The sequence below is a fragment of the Halichoerus grypus genome, chromosome 14 (genome assembly GCF_964656455.1).
Source record: "Halichoerus grypus chromosome 14, mHalGry1.hap1.1, whole genome shotgun sequence".
Classification (NCBI taxonomy): domain Eukaryota; kingdom Metazoa; phylum Chordata; class Mammalia; order Carnivora; family Phocidae; genus Halichoerus; species Halichoerus grypus.
The window spans coordinates 60095530-60107685 of NC_135725.1; the positions used below are offsets into that span (position 1 = coordinate 60095530).

The 12156-nt window shown below is 36.6% G+C and overlaps 1 protein-coding gene across 3 annotated transcripts in view; it reads left to right on the plus strand.

Annotated features, from left to right (window-relative positions):
- ZCCHC7 (zinc finger CCHC-type containing 7) overlaps positions 1-12156 on the plus strand; it is a 248564-nt gene that overhangs the window by 29680 nt on the left and 206728 nt on the right. The gene's annotated exons all lie outside the window — the stretch shown is intronic.

Sequence of the window (12156 nt, forward strand, 5' to 3'; positions counted from 1 at the left end):
TAAACTTTATACTTAATGCATAACATTTAACATCTATGAGTTTGTTTTATGATTTTTGTAACATTCCATTGTGTACACGGGGCTTGATAAGTTATTTTTCCTGTTTAGTAAGTCTCAACATAGTAGGTTTTTTTCTTTCCTGTGAATCACTGTAGCATTGGAATTTATAAAGACATGATTATTTGTTTCTTCACTTTTTTCAGCTGAAATCAGAAATAAATTTATAGAATGCCTCAAGCCTGTTTCTCGGTGAGAGTAAACCTTTTTTCTACCTAAAATGATCCTTCTACCCTTCATTTTACTTGGGACTTTTTGACGTTAAAGCTGACATTGAAAAAGGTAGCTTTCATTTTATTTTTTAACTTAGCTACTTAGGTTTTATGAAAAATTATAAAATGATCTTCATATCTTAAATCTTTAAAAAATTCTTTTTCCTTTGATTCTAGTGATGTCAGAGCTCTTTTTTTTGTACACTTAGCTCCTGTGAGTTGTTTCTTGATAGGCTTCCTGGTAGATCAGTGCTACATTAGCAATTCTTTATTTTGGCAGTGTATATCCTTGAAAAGAATACAAACTCTTGAACTCCCTTTTTTTAAATGAAGAATTGAGACCAGCGGTATTCCAGTCTCTCCTGGGAACATAGGCTTAAATTAGAGCAAACTGACAGTGATGGTAGCATATACTAGGAAGGATTTGAGAATTTCTGAGTCTATGAGTATGGACTCACGGATTTTTATTTTTTTAATTTAATTTATTTTTTAAGATTTTAAGTAATGTCTATACCCAGTGTGGAGCTTAAACTCACGACCCCGAGATTGAGAGTTGCATGCTCTTCCTACTGAACCAGGCAGGTGCCCCTCCCCCCCTTTTCCAAATGTTTTACTTTATTTTTTTATTTTTATTATTTTTTAAAGATTTTATTTATTTATTTGACAGAGAGAGACACAGCGAGAGAGGGAACACAAGCAGGGGGGAGTGGGAGAGGGAGAAGCAGGCTTCCCGCGGAGCAGGGAGCCTGATGTGGGGCTCCATCCCAGGACTCCGGGATCATGACCTGAGCCGAAGGCAGATGCTTAACAACCGAGCCACCCAGGCACCCCACAAATGTTTTACTTTAGAACAGTTTTAGGTTTACAGAAAAATCACAAAGATGGTACAGAGAATTCTCATATGCCCCACACCCAGTTTCCTCTGTTAGTAACATCTTACCTTAGTATGGTGCATTTGTCAAAATTAATGTGCCAACATTGATTTCTTATTATTAACTAAAGTCCATTCTTTATTCATATTTCTTTAGTTTTTACTTAATGTTCTTTTTCTGTCCCATATTTCTAGGATAGGACATTACATTTAGTTGTCATGTCTCCTTAGGCTCCCTTTGGCTGTGACAGTTTCTCAGATTTTCTTTTTTTTTTTTTTTTTTTAAGATTTTATTTATTTATTAGAGAGAGAGCATGAGAGCACGTGAGCCTGGAGGGGCAGGGGGGGAGGGAAAGGGAGACAGAATCTGAAGCCGACTCCACACTGAGCACAGAGCCCAATGACCATGAGATCATGACCTGAGCCGAAACTAAGAGTCGGCAAGAGTCAGATGCTTAACCAACTGAACCATCCAGGCGCCCCCTCAGACTTTTCCTTGTTTTTGATGACCTTGTCAGCTTTGAGAAGTACTTGATCAGATATTTTGTAGACTATCCCACAATTGGGATTTGTCTGATATTTTTCTCATGGTTAGGGTTGTTTATGGGTTTTTGGGAGGAAGACCACAGGTAAAGGGTCATTCTCATAACAAGTGTAAATGATTTATAGATGACTTATTACTGATGATGTTAGCCTTTATCACCTGGCCAAGATAGTGTTTGTCTGGTTTCTCCACTGTAGAGTTACTCTTGTTCCCTCTTTATCATACTGTACTTTTTGGAAGGAAGTCACTAGGCATATGCCTATATTTAAGGAGTAGGATGTTAATGTTCCACCTCCTTGAGGGTGGAGTATATACATACATTATTTGGAATTCTTCTGTGTGGGAGATTTGTCTGTTCTTCCTCATTTATTTATTTATTTCTATCCATACGGACTTCGGATATTTTATATGTTGAGTTATAATCCAGTACTAAATTTTGTTTAAATTGTTCTAGCTTTGGCCTTTGGGAGCTCTTTCAGTTGGTTCCTGTGTCTCTTGACATAATCCTGTCATTTTTTAAAAAGATTTTTTTTTTAAAGATTTATTTATTCTAGAGAGACAGAGGGTATGAGTGGGGGGAGGGGCAGAGAGAGAGGGAGAGAGACGATCTCAAGCACACTCCCCCCTGAATGCGGAGCCCACTGCAGGGCTCAATCCCAGGATCCTGAGATCAGGACCTGAGCCGAAATCAAAAGCTGGCCACTTAACTGACTTAACCGACTGAGCCACCCAGGCACCCCAAGAGATTTTTTTTTTAAATTAATCCCTACACCCAGTGTGGGGCTTGAACCTATAACCCCAGACCTTAAATCAGCTATTCAACCTTGTTCCTTATAGTGGAGAATGATATTAAAAACCAAGATTTGAGCACTCAGTGTTTGTCTTTACTTTTAACATAACTCTAATGGATTGAATCAAATCAGACATATTTGAGTATCTACTACCCCTTTTTTTTTTTTTTTAAGTAAGCTTTATGCCCAAATGTGGGGCTTGAACTCACGACCTTAAGATCAAGACTTGCATGCTCTACCAACTAGAACCAGCCAGGAGCCTTCAACATTTTTTTATTTTGTGACTAGATAGAACTTCTCTTTCTCTTCTTCTTCCCTTCCTCAGCCAACCACAATGACAACCCTGTTCGGGAGACAGTGAATATGTAGGGGGTAAGAGCTCAGGCTTTGTAATTGGATTTTGCCACTTACTACTTGCCATCTAATTTGGGGCAAATTCTTTAAATTTTCCAAGTCTCTTTTTTTTTTTTTCAAAGATTTTATTTATTTATTTGACAGAGAGAGAGACAGTGAGACAGGGAACACAAGCAGGGGGAGTGGGAGAGGGAGAAGCAGGCTTCCTGGCGAGCAGGGAGCCCGATGTGGGGCTCAATCCCAGAACCCTGGGATCATGACCTGAGCCAAAGGCAGACGCTTAACGACTGAGCCACCCAGGCGCCCCTCCAAGTCTCCTTTTTTCATCTCTAATGAAGATAATTGTGCCTACCTTTTGGGTTTGTTGTGAGGTTTAAATTCAGTAATACATGTAGAACACTTAAACACAATCCTTGGAACATTGTAAGAGCTAAGTACATGTTAATAACTATTGACCAACCATATCACTAACTTACTTTGAGAGATGAACTGTTTGAAATGGCAGTGTTTTACATCGGCAAGGATATAAGGTTGCTAGAGTTGTATATCTTTAATTGCATGGTGTGTTACAGTTAACTAGTGATTCTTGATTTCAAATTCATGTTTTTAAAAGTTAAGAGAAATGATAACATTTTGTAAAGTAATGAGTTAATGGGTTCTGAGTTCTATTTTATTAAAAGTATAGAGAATGTAGAATTAAAAAATTAATGTAGGGCACCTGGGTGGCTCAGTCGTTGGGCGTCTGCCTTGGGCTCAGGTCATGATCCCAGGGTCCTGGGATCGAGCTCCGCATCGGGCTCCCTGCTTAGCGGGAAGCCTGCTTCTTCCTCTCTCATTCCCCCTGCTTCTGTTTCCTCTCTCGCTGTGTCTCTCTCAGTCAAATAAATAAATAGATTCTTTAAAAATAAATAAATAAAAAATTAATGTAATACATTTGATTGGCTTTTGAAAAAAATGAAATTCAGTAATTTTGGACATAAACAGGTGGAATTTAATATTCTGTGGATCCACATTTGTGAGTGTTCTAATTATACTTGGATATTGGAAGCTAAATAAAAGATGGCCATTAAGATGACATTTAAATAGCTTACTTAGAATAACTAAGTCAACCAAATTGATTTTATTAGTGTATTATAATAATATAATGTTTGAATTCTAATTCAGTAATAGTTTGAATTCTAATTTTTCCTCTAAAATGATTTTTTCATATAAATACTTATTATAAATTCAAGTTCAGTGATTGGATATCTCATGTTATCAATTGAGGATATTAAATTTTTGTAAGTTAGCCATTGATGTTTGAGAAGTTGGATATTAAAGAGTGCTTTATTTTATATTCTCAGAGAGCAATCCAGTAAACTTCATCAAATCCAGAGTCTTATCTAATTACCTAAAATATATGGTCTTTGTTCTCTTTAAGTTCTTCCAAATAACCTCATCATCACCTGGTAATGGTTAAGAATGTGAGTACAGGGGCGCCTGGGTAGCTCAGTCGGTTAAGCGTCTGCCTTCGGCTCAGGTCATGATCTCAGGGTCCTGGGATCCAGCCCCACAGAGGGCTCTCTGCTCAGCGGGGAGCCAGCTTCCCCCTCTCTCTCTGCCTGCCTCTCTGCCTACTTGTGATCTCTCTCTGTCAAATAAATAAATAAAATCTTAAAAAAAAAAAAAGAATGTGAGTACAAAGAATATTCCATTCTGGCACTGCCTGTCATGCAGTGTAGATGCCCCATCAGTTCACACTTATTTATTGACTGCTTTCTTTGTTAAGCACTACAGGTGAATAACACTAGAGTTCTGACCTGTCAGAAATAACACCATCTAGTCTACCTTCCATCTGTAGCAAAGTGACCCCAACTTTGCTGTTTTTAGGCTTTTTTTTTTTTATAAAGGTTTTTTTTTTAAAGATTTTATTTATTTATTTGAGAGAGAGAGCACATGAGGGGGGGAGGGTCAGAGGGAGAAGCAGACTCCCCGCTGAGCAGGGAGCCTGATGTGGGACTCGATCCAGGGACTCCAGGATCATGACCTGAGCTGAAGGCAGTCGCTTTCTTTACTGGCAGTTTGGACACATTAGTTAGTGTATTAGCTTTTGTTTTGTTTTTGTTTTATTTTGGTGGGAGACATGCTAAAAGTCTTGGTTAAGTTAAACACGGATCAGGTAGGCTTTATCCTAAGATTTCTTGATGGATTTCTTTGCTTAAAGCTATGATTTGCCTTTCTTTTTTCTATCTTTAGTAAAGCTAAAAGTTTTTGAATATTTGTGTGAATTAGATTTTCTTTTTCTTTTGATGCTTTTTTTTTTAGATTTTATTTATTTATTAGAAGAGAGAGCATGCAAGTGAGTGCGGGGGGAGGGGCAGAGGAAGAGGGACAAGCAGACTCCCTGCTGAGTGGGAGCCCTATTTGGGGCTCAATGCCAGGACCCTGAGATCATGACCTGAGCCAAAGGCAGATGCTTAACTGACTGAGCCACCTAGGCACCCTGATGTAAGCCATTTTCACGAATTTTCCCCCTAAATCCATACATTAACATTAACTCATTTATTTTTAAGTGGCCATTAAGGTTCTATATATATATATTTTAAAGATTTTATTTATTTATTTGACAGAGAGAGAGACAGCGAGAAAGGGAATACAAGCAGGGGGAGTGGGAGAGGGAGAAGCAGGCTTCCCGCTGAGCAGGGAGCTCACCCGATGCGGGGTTCGATCCCAGGACCCTGGGATCATGACCTGAACTAAAGGCAGATGCTTAACGACTGAGCCACCCAGGTACCCCAAGGTTCAATATATTTTGGCTATAAAAAGGCTATTTTAGCTTTTCTTGACATGTGTTTCTCAGCCTTTTCTCTCCTGACCTGTGTTAATTCCTGAAGGAAGAGACCACATTTTATTCCTCCCTATAAGCCCAAAACATATAATAGAGTGCCTTGTTTATTCCAGGCCTTCAATAACTATTTGTTGTTGGGGCGCCTGGGTGGCTCAATCGGTTATTTGTCTGCCTTTGGCTCAGGTCTTGTGATCTCAGGGTCCTGGGATCTGGCACCATGTCAGGCTCCCTGCTCAGTGGGGAGTCTGCTTCTCCCTCTGCCTTTCTCCCCTCGTGTTCTCCCCCACAAATAAATAAAATATTTATAAATAAATAAATAAATAAATAAATAAATAAATATTTGTTGAATGGATTCTGTAAATGGAGTAAAAATTTTTTGACATTCTTTTTCATAGAATGGATAATCCAATGACCATAAAAGAGGTTAAAAATATCTTTTTTTAAAAAATTTATTGTTATGTTAATCACCATACATTACATCATTAGTTTTGATGTAGAGTTCCATGATTCATTGTTTGTGTGAGGTTAAAAATATCTTGTATAAACACTTTTAATTTTTGCTTAAGCTATTAAATTTCTTATAAAATAATTGTTAAAAAGATGGCCATAGTTAATACTATAAGCCAAGCTCTGTTTCTGTGGTAAGTGAAAGAATGTTGAGTTTTTTAGTTGGTTAATGGAAATGGTTAGATAGATAGGCCTTCATTGTCATCTTTTTTCTCAGCATTTGTTAAGATGGTAATGCAATCACTTTCTGTAGCCTCCAAATTAGTTTATATTTATTTACCCATGTTACCAGTATTTTTTTCATTAAAACCTTCCTTTCTTGTATTAACAGCTTTATTGTGTCAAGGCATTGTTATAAGTAAATGAATTTCTTGGTCCAAAGAGTTTATAATTTTAGTAAAATGTTTCTCAAAATGTGGGCGCTGGACCTGTACTTTCGTAACTATTTTCATCATAATAAGATGCTCTTTTCCTTTTTTCATTGTGCTGATACTTGCTCTGATGGCACAGAAGCAGTGGTGGATAAAACTGATGGTTCCTCAGTGTGAATCTGTGGTATGGCACCAAACTGTACTAGGAATCATTGCGTTCTTCACCACCACAAACTCAAAGAAAAGAGCTGATTTCACTCAATGTCCTTGATGAAGTAGAAAAAATTATAAACTTACTGAATTTCTACCCATGTAATCACTTTTACCCAATATTGTATATGATGAAATGGGGAGTATCTGTGTCCTGAAATATGATTGTTGTCTCAAGGAAAAACACTTTTTCACTTTTGAAAAAGAACTGTTCTCCTTTTGCATTTTTACCTCAAAGAATAACTGACAAGCTACAGATATTCAGAATTGGGTATTTTGCGGACACTTTTTTGAAAATGAATGAATGAATGTACATCTCCAGAAAGGGTATTTAAATATGATAATAATTGTGAATGATATAAAATTCTCATATTCAGAGGAGAGAGACAGTTTATCCTTTGCTGACAGGAAACCAAGAAAACTTCATGAAGGAAGTATGTATGTTTTGTTTTATTTTATTATTATTATTTTTTAATATTTTGTTTATTTATTTGAGAGAGACAGAGATAGTGAGAGAGAGCTCCGAGCAGGAAGGAGGGGGAGAAGCAGACACCCTCCGAAGCAGGGAGCCCGATGCAGGGCTCGATCCCAGGACCCTGGGATCGGGACCTGAGCCGGAGGCAGACGCTTAACCATCTGAGCCACCCAGGCGCCCCTTGTTTTGTTTTGTTTTAAAGTAGGCTGCACACCCAGCGTGGAGCCCAGTGCGGGGCTTGAACTCACTAACCTGAGCTGATATCAAAAGTGCTGCTTAACCCACTGAGCCATCCAAGTGCCCTAAAGAAGTATGTATTAAACTAGGTCTTGAAGGAGAATGGGTAGCCTTTCTGGAGATAGGGACAGGAGAAATGGAGAGGAGGAAATTTAAGATAGGGAGAATTGAATGAATGAATGCTGTTCTTTTATTTTAAAAAAAGTAGCCATATAGATTTAGATACCTAAGTACAGATGTAGGTATATATAAGGTCTTAATAGAGCATTACTTTCATCACTGAATTAGCAAATTGATTTGTAGAGAATGAGGACTGACCATTTTCAGAGAGTCAGACTTACTTGTAATTTTTTTAAAATAGCCTATCATTTCTCCATGCATATCAAGCTTGGGAAACTTTGGCTTAATGCAAACAGCTAATGTTTCTATTTGAATCTGTAGTTGCAAATATGTAACATAGACATTGTTTTTATCCTAAATAGAATCTCATGATTGAGTTTTATGAAAATTTCTGTGTATTTATCTATTCCTTTGTATATTTATGTTCTTTGTCCTTCAGTTTTTCCTGCTACCCTCCTTTTTTGTTCTGGTTGTATTTCTCTTTGGCTTCGGTACCTGACTTGCTTTTTCTGCCTTTGTTTGATTCTCTGCATTTCCCCCCCTACTCCCCCCCCCCCCCCCCCCCCCCGGTTTTACATTTTTCTTGTTTTGTGTTCTTTCCTTATAGAATTAGAATAGATCAACATGCTTATCTATATATTAGATGGGCTGTTTTCTTGTCCTTTTTATTAACATAAAAGTTGGAGTAGTAATCTATTTTACATTATTTCAGTAATATTCCCAGGGGAAAAAAATAACATTCTTATCAACAGCAAACCTTGATATGTATGTGTGATATGTATGTATGTGTATATATAAGCATGTATATGTGTGTGTGTCAGACTTTTTTCTTTTCCCTTAGCACTATAAGCTTGAGATTTTTTTCTCTTAAAGTGATTATTTAGGGAGTCCATTCAGGTTCCTTAATGTTTTATGTATAGTAAATCCCTTTTGAGGGTTGTGCTGCTAGAAATTGAATGTGATATTCAGATTCACTAAGTAAACATGGACCCTTCCTTTTTTTTTTTTTTTTGACTAGAGTAGAAACCCCTTTTTGTCTGGTACTATCAGGAACTATAGTCATATACCTGAATAAAATCGAGAAGAATGAAAAATAGTATATATGAACATAAAACAAATCTTTAAAACATGTTTTAAGTTAATATATAGATTCGTTTGCCAATCTTTTGGTAGAAGGTCAGACCTTTTCTTGAGTATCACTTTCACTCTGCTGATTAAAGTTTTTCATCATATTTGTTTCATAAGCCAGTGTTGCAGACTCCTCTCCCCTCTCCCCACTGGTGTTAGTCTTATATAATATAGTTGGCTTGCCTACCCCTAATTTGACAGTAACTTTTAGCAACTCCATTAAGTCACAGCCCTTTCTTTTTTAATCATTTCATTGGTTTACTTAACATTTATAGTGAATATCATAGTGAGAAGTACAACGGGCAAAACTAGCTTTGGAATAAACAGCATATACTTAAGCTGGTTGAGGCAGAAGCAGTGGTGGGCTTGAGAGTGGCTATCAATTAGTATTTTATAGCATCAATATATTTTACAAAACAAATTGAGAATTGGGTCATTTTAGTTAGTGGGTTAAGTAAAGATTTGTTGAGAGCATTTATTGTAACATTTTGAGTCTAAGCAATGTCCTTGGACAGAAACTTAATTAAAATGATCAAAGGAATGAATACATATATGCTATTTCCCCCCCTTTCTATGTCCCGTATGTCAGGGGTGCTAGAGTCCCAAGGCAGTTGTTTGGTTTTAGGCGTGTTTAGCTCCACATTGAGTGAGAATTTGTGGGCAGGTCAGATTTGATGAATGAAGCAAAAGGAGAGAAACGAATGTCCCCAAAATATTTTGCTTGTAGATGTCAGCAATTAAGGAAAAAAGGATGTGGGAGAAATCTGTAAGGAGTGTCTGGGGGCAGTATGTAAGAGAGTAAGTGTGTCTAACAAGTTTGAAGGTTATTTATATGACATTTCCCCCTTGACACTTGTACTTTTTATCATGAATTTTATATTAATGTGCATAATAGATGCATATATTTAGTTAATATGGAGACAATTATTTTCTCTTTCTGGAGTGGATTGACTAACTTGTTTATTACAAGGACATATAAATTATAAAATAACCGTGATAGCCTTCCCATCTTAAAGTTTTCCTTAGGATCATCATTAGAAGAGTGATTTTTACAGAATGTGTGAAAGATCAAGGAACATGGGGCAGCTTATAGTTGTTTACAACCTGGTTTGCAAATGGCAACAAAATATATTAGTTTATCTGCTGAATAAAATTAAGCTTACTTTTCTTTGTGCAGCGTATTAATTGTATTATAGTATGCCACATCCACTTTCAATGCAATCCTCCTAGTTTTGGAACAGCAGCCAATTCCAGGAATTAAGAGAATTAGGTTACTTTGCCTAGTGGCACAAAACATACCCAAGGTATTAAATCATTCATTGGCTTGTCTGTTTGGGGCACAATCAGAAATAAAGTTTAGAGATAAAAGTTGATTTGCATGCTATTCACATTTATTCATACACAACTTTAACAGGTATATTTTTCTATTTCTGTCTGATTCATGTAATCCTTTTGGAAACAGATTTTCAATTGCAGTTATGTCCAGAGGTGTCGAATTTTAATAGAATTTTAGGATAAAGACTAAATTCAGGATTCACCTGCAATAACTTGATGCTATTGGCTATGAAAATATTTTAATCTATATTTAGAATATTTAAACAAATATTAAAAATATGTGGTTATCCAAGAGGTGAATTATATAATACTTAAATTTTTTGAATGATTTAGTAATCTATTATATCAAGTAATATAAGAAACCAGTTTGGTAGAGGAAGAAATGATTTCATTTGAACTTTAATATTTCTAAAAAATGCTATTATTTTGTATCAAAGTGGTAGAAGCAGAGATGAGGTGACAATATGAGAACCTTTTGACTTTGTTGGAGTGGAATTTGGTATATAATTTTATGAGATTTGGGAGAAATTAATTTTTTCACTTTCAAGCTCTGAAGGTTTTGCAGATATCTTTAACTTTCTGTTGCTTTAAGCTTTGCAATTCTGTTTTGAAGCTACAAAGAGAATGGGACTACATCTTTGGCTCTATAGAATCTCTGATTTCCACTCTGTTCTAAAGTGGCCCGAGAATAAGGGGGGGCAGAAAATTGCTTTAGAATAAGCAGAAAGACCTCAGGAGACCTAATCAGTCCTTAGGGTCTCTGGCAAGTATGAAGAGGAGTAAAGATAAATAATGCAGTGATTAACTAGAAATAACCTATTTATAACATGCTTGAAACTAATCTTAAAAAGTTTAAACTTATTTCTTCCAAATCTGTAAAATTTAAAGAGGTTCCCTTAAACATTAAGCATTAGGGCCTTCTTGTGGTATACCTTATATAGGCTACTGCTGTTTTACCTCGCTTTGACCCTTATGGCTGCCATACACTCCACTTGAAATGTCTCATTGCAACCTTTGGAAATAATGCTTGAATAATGTTGTGGCTGGAAGGACCTAAAATATCTAGGCCAGAATTTCCCAAATCTTGTTTTATGCCAGGATTTAACAATATGTCCCCAGGCTCTATCCCAGACCTATTGAATTAGAATCTATGTGGGTGAGACCCAGGATTCTGTATTTTAACAAGTCCCCCAGTGTTAGGCTGGCACAGAATGATTGGAAATCACTGCTTCAAGGCCAGTGCTCTCATTTTCTAGATGAAAAATCTCAGGCTCAGCGGAGATAAGTGACATGTCAATCTGTATTCACTTTGGTCCTTTTCTCTGCATGGCAGCTACAATTTACAGAGTATTTTGAGGTCAAATCATGATAGCTACAGAACTCCTTTAGTTGGTGGACCATGCTCAAATGCCTCTTTAGAGCTAGCACTTCTGCATGTGACCCTTCAAGACATTGTCATGGCAGACATTTCTTTTGCTATAGCAGTCAGACATTGAATCCTTGGCAGGAGAATGATCTGAGAATCTCCTCCTTCACATTAATATCCTATGAATGAGAACAGATACTTTGGGATATTGTGGAGATGTCTTTAGAAACTAGTTCTGAAAAAAAACCTTCAAGTGAAGTGTCATATAGACGGTTATCAAAGTGGTACTTTAGAAAAAAAAAGTCAAAACAACTGTTAAGGTATAATTGACATACTGTACACATTTAAAATGTACAATTTGATAAATTCTGATATATGTATACATACAGGAAGCCATTACCATAATCAAAGTAGTGAACATATCTAAAACCTCCAGTTGTTTCCTCATACCCTTTGTAATCCTTGTCTCTTGCCTTACCATACACTACTTCACCTCCAGAGAATCACTGCTTCCTGTTACGGTGAATTAGTTTTGCATTTTCTAAAATTTTATGTAAATGGAATGATATGGTAGGAACTCTTTGTTGGGGGGAAGAGGGCTAGCTTATTTCAGTCAGCATAATTATTTTCAGATTCAACCGTAATATAGCAGGTATCAATAGTTACTTCTTAGTATTGCTTTATATCCATTGTATGGATATACCACAGTTAATCCATTCACCTGTTGATGGACATTTGAATTGTTACCAGT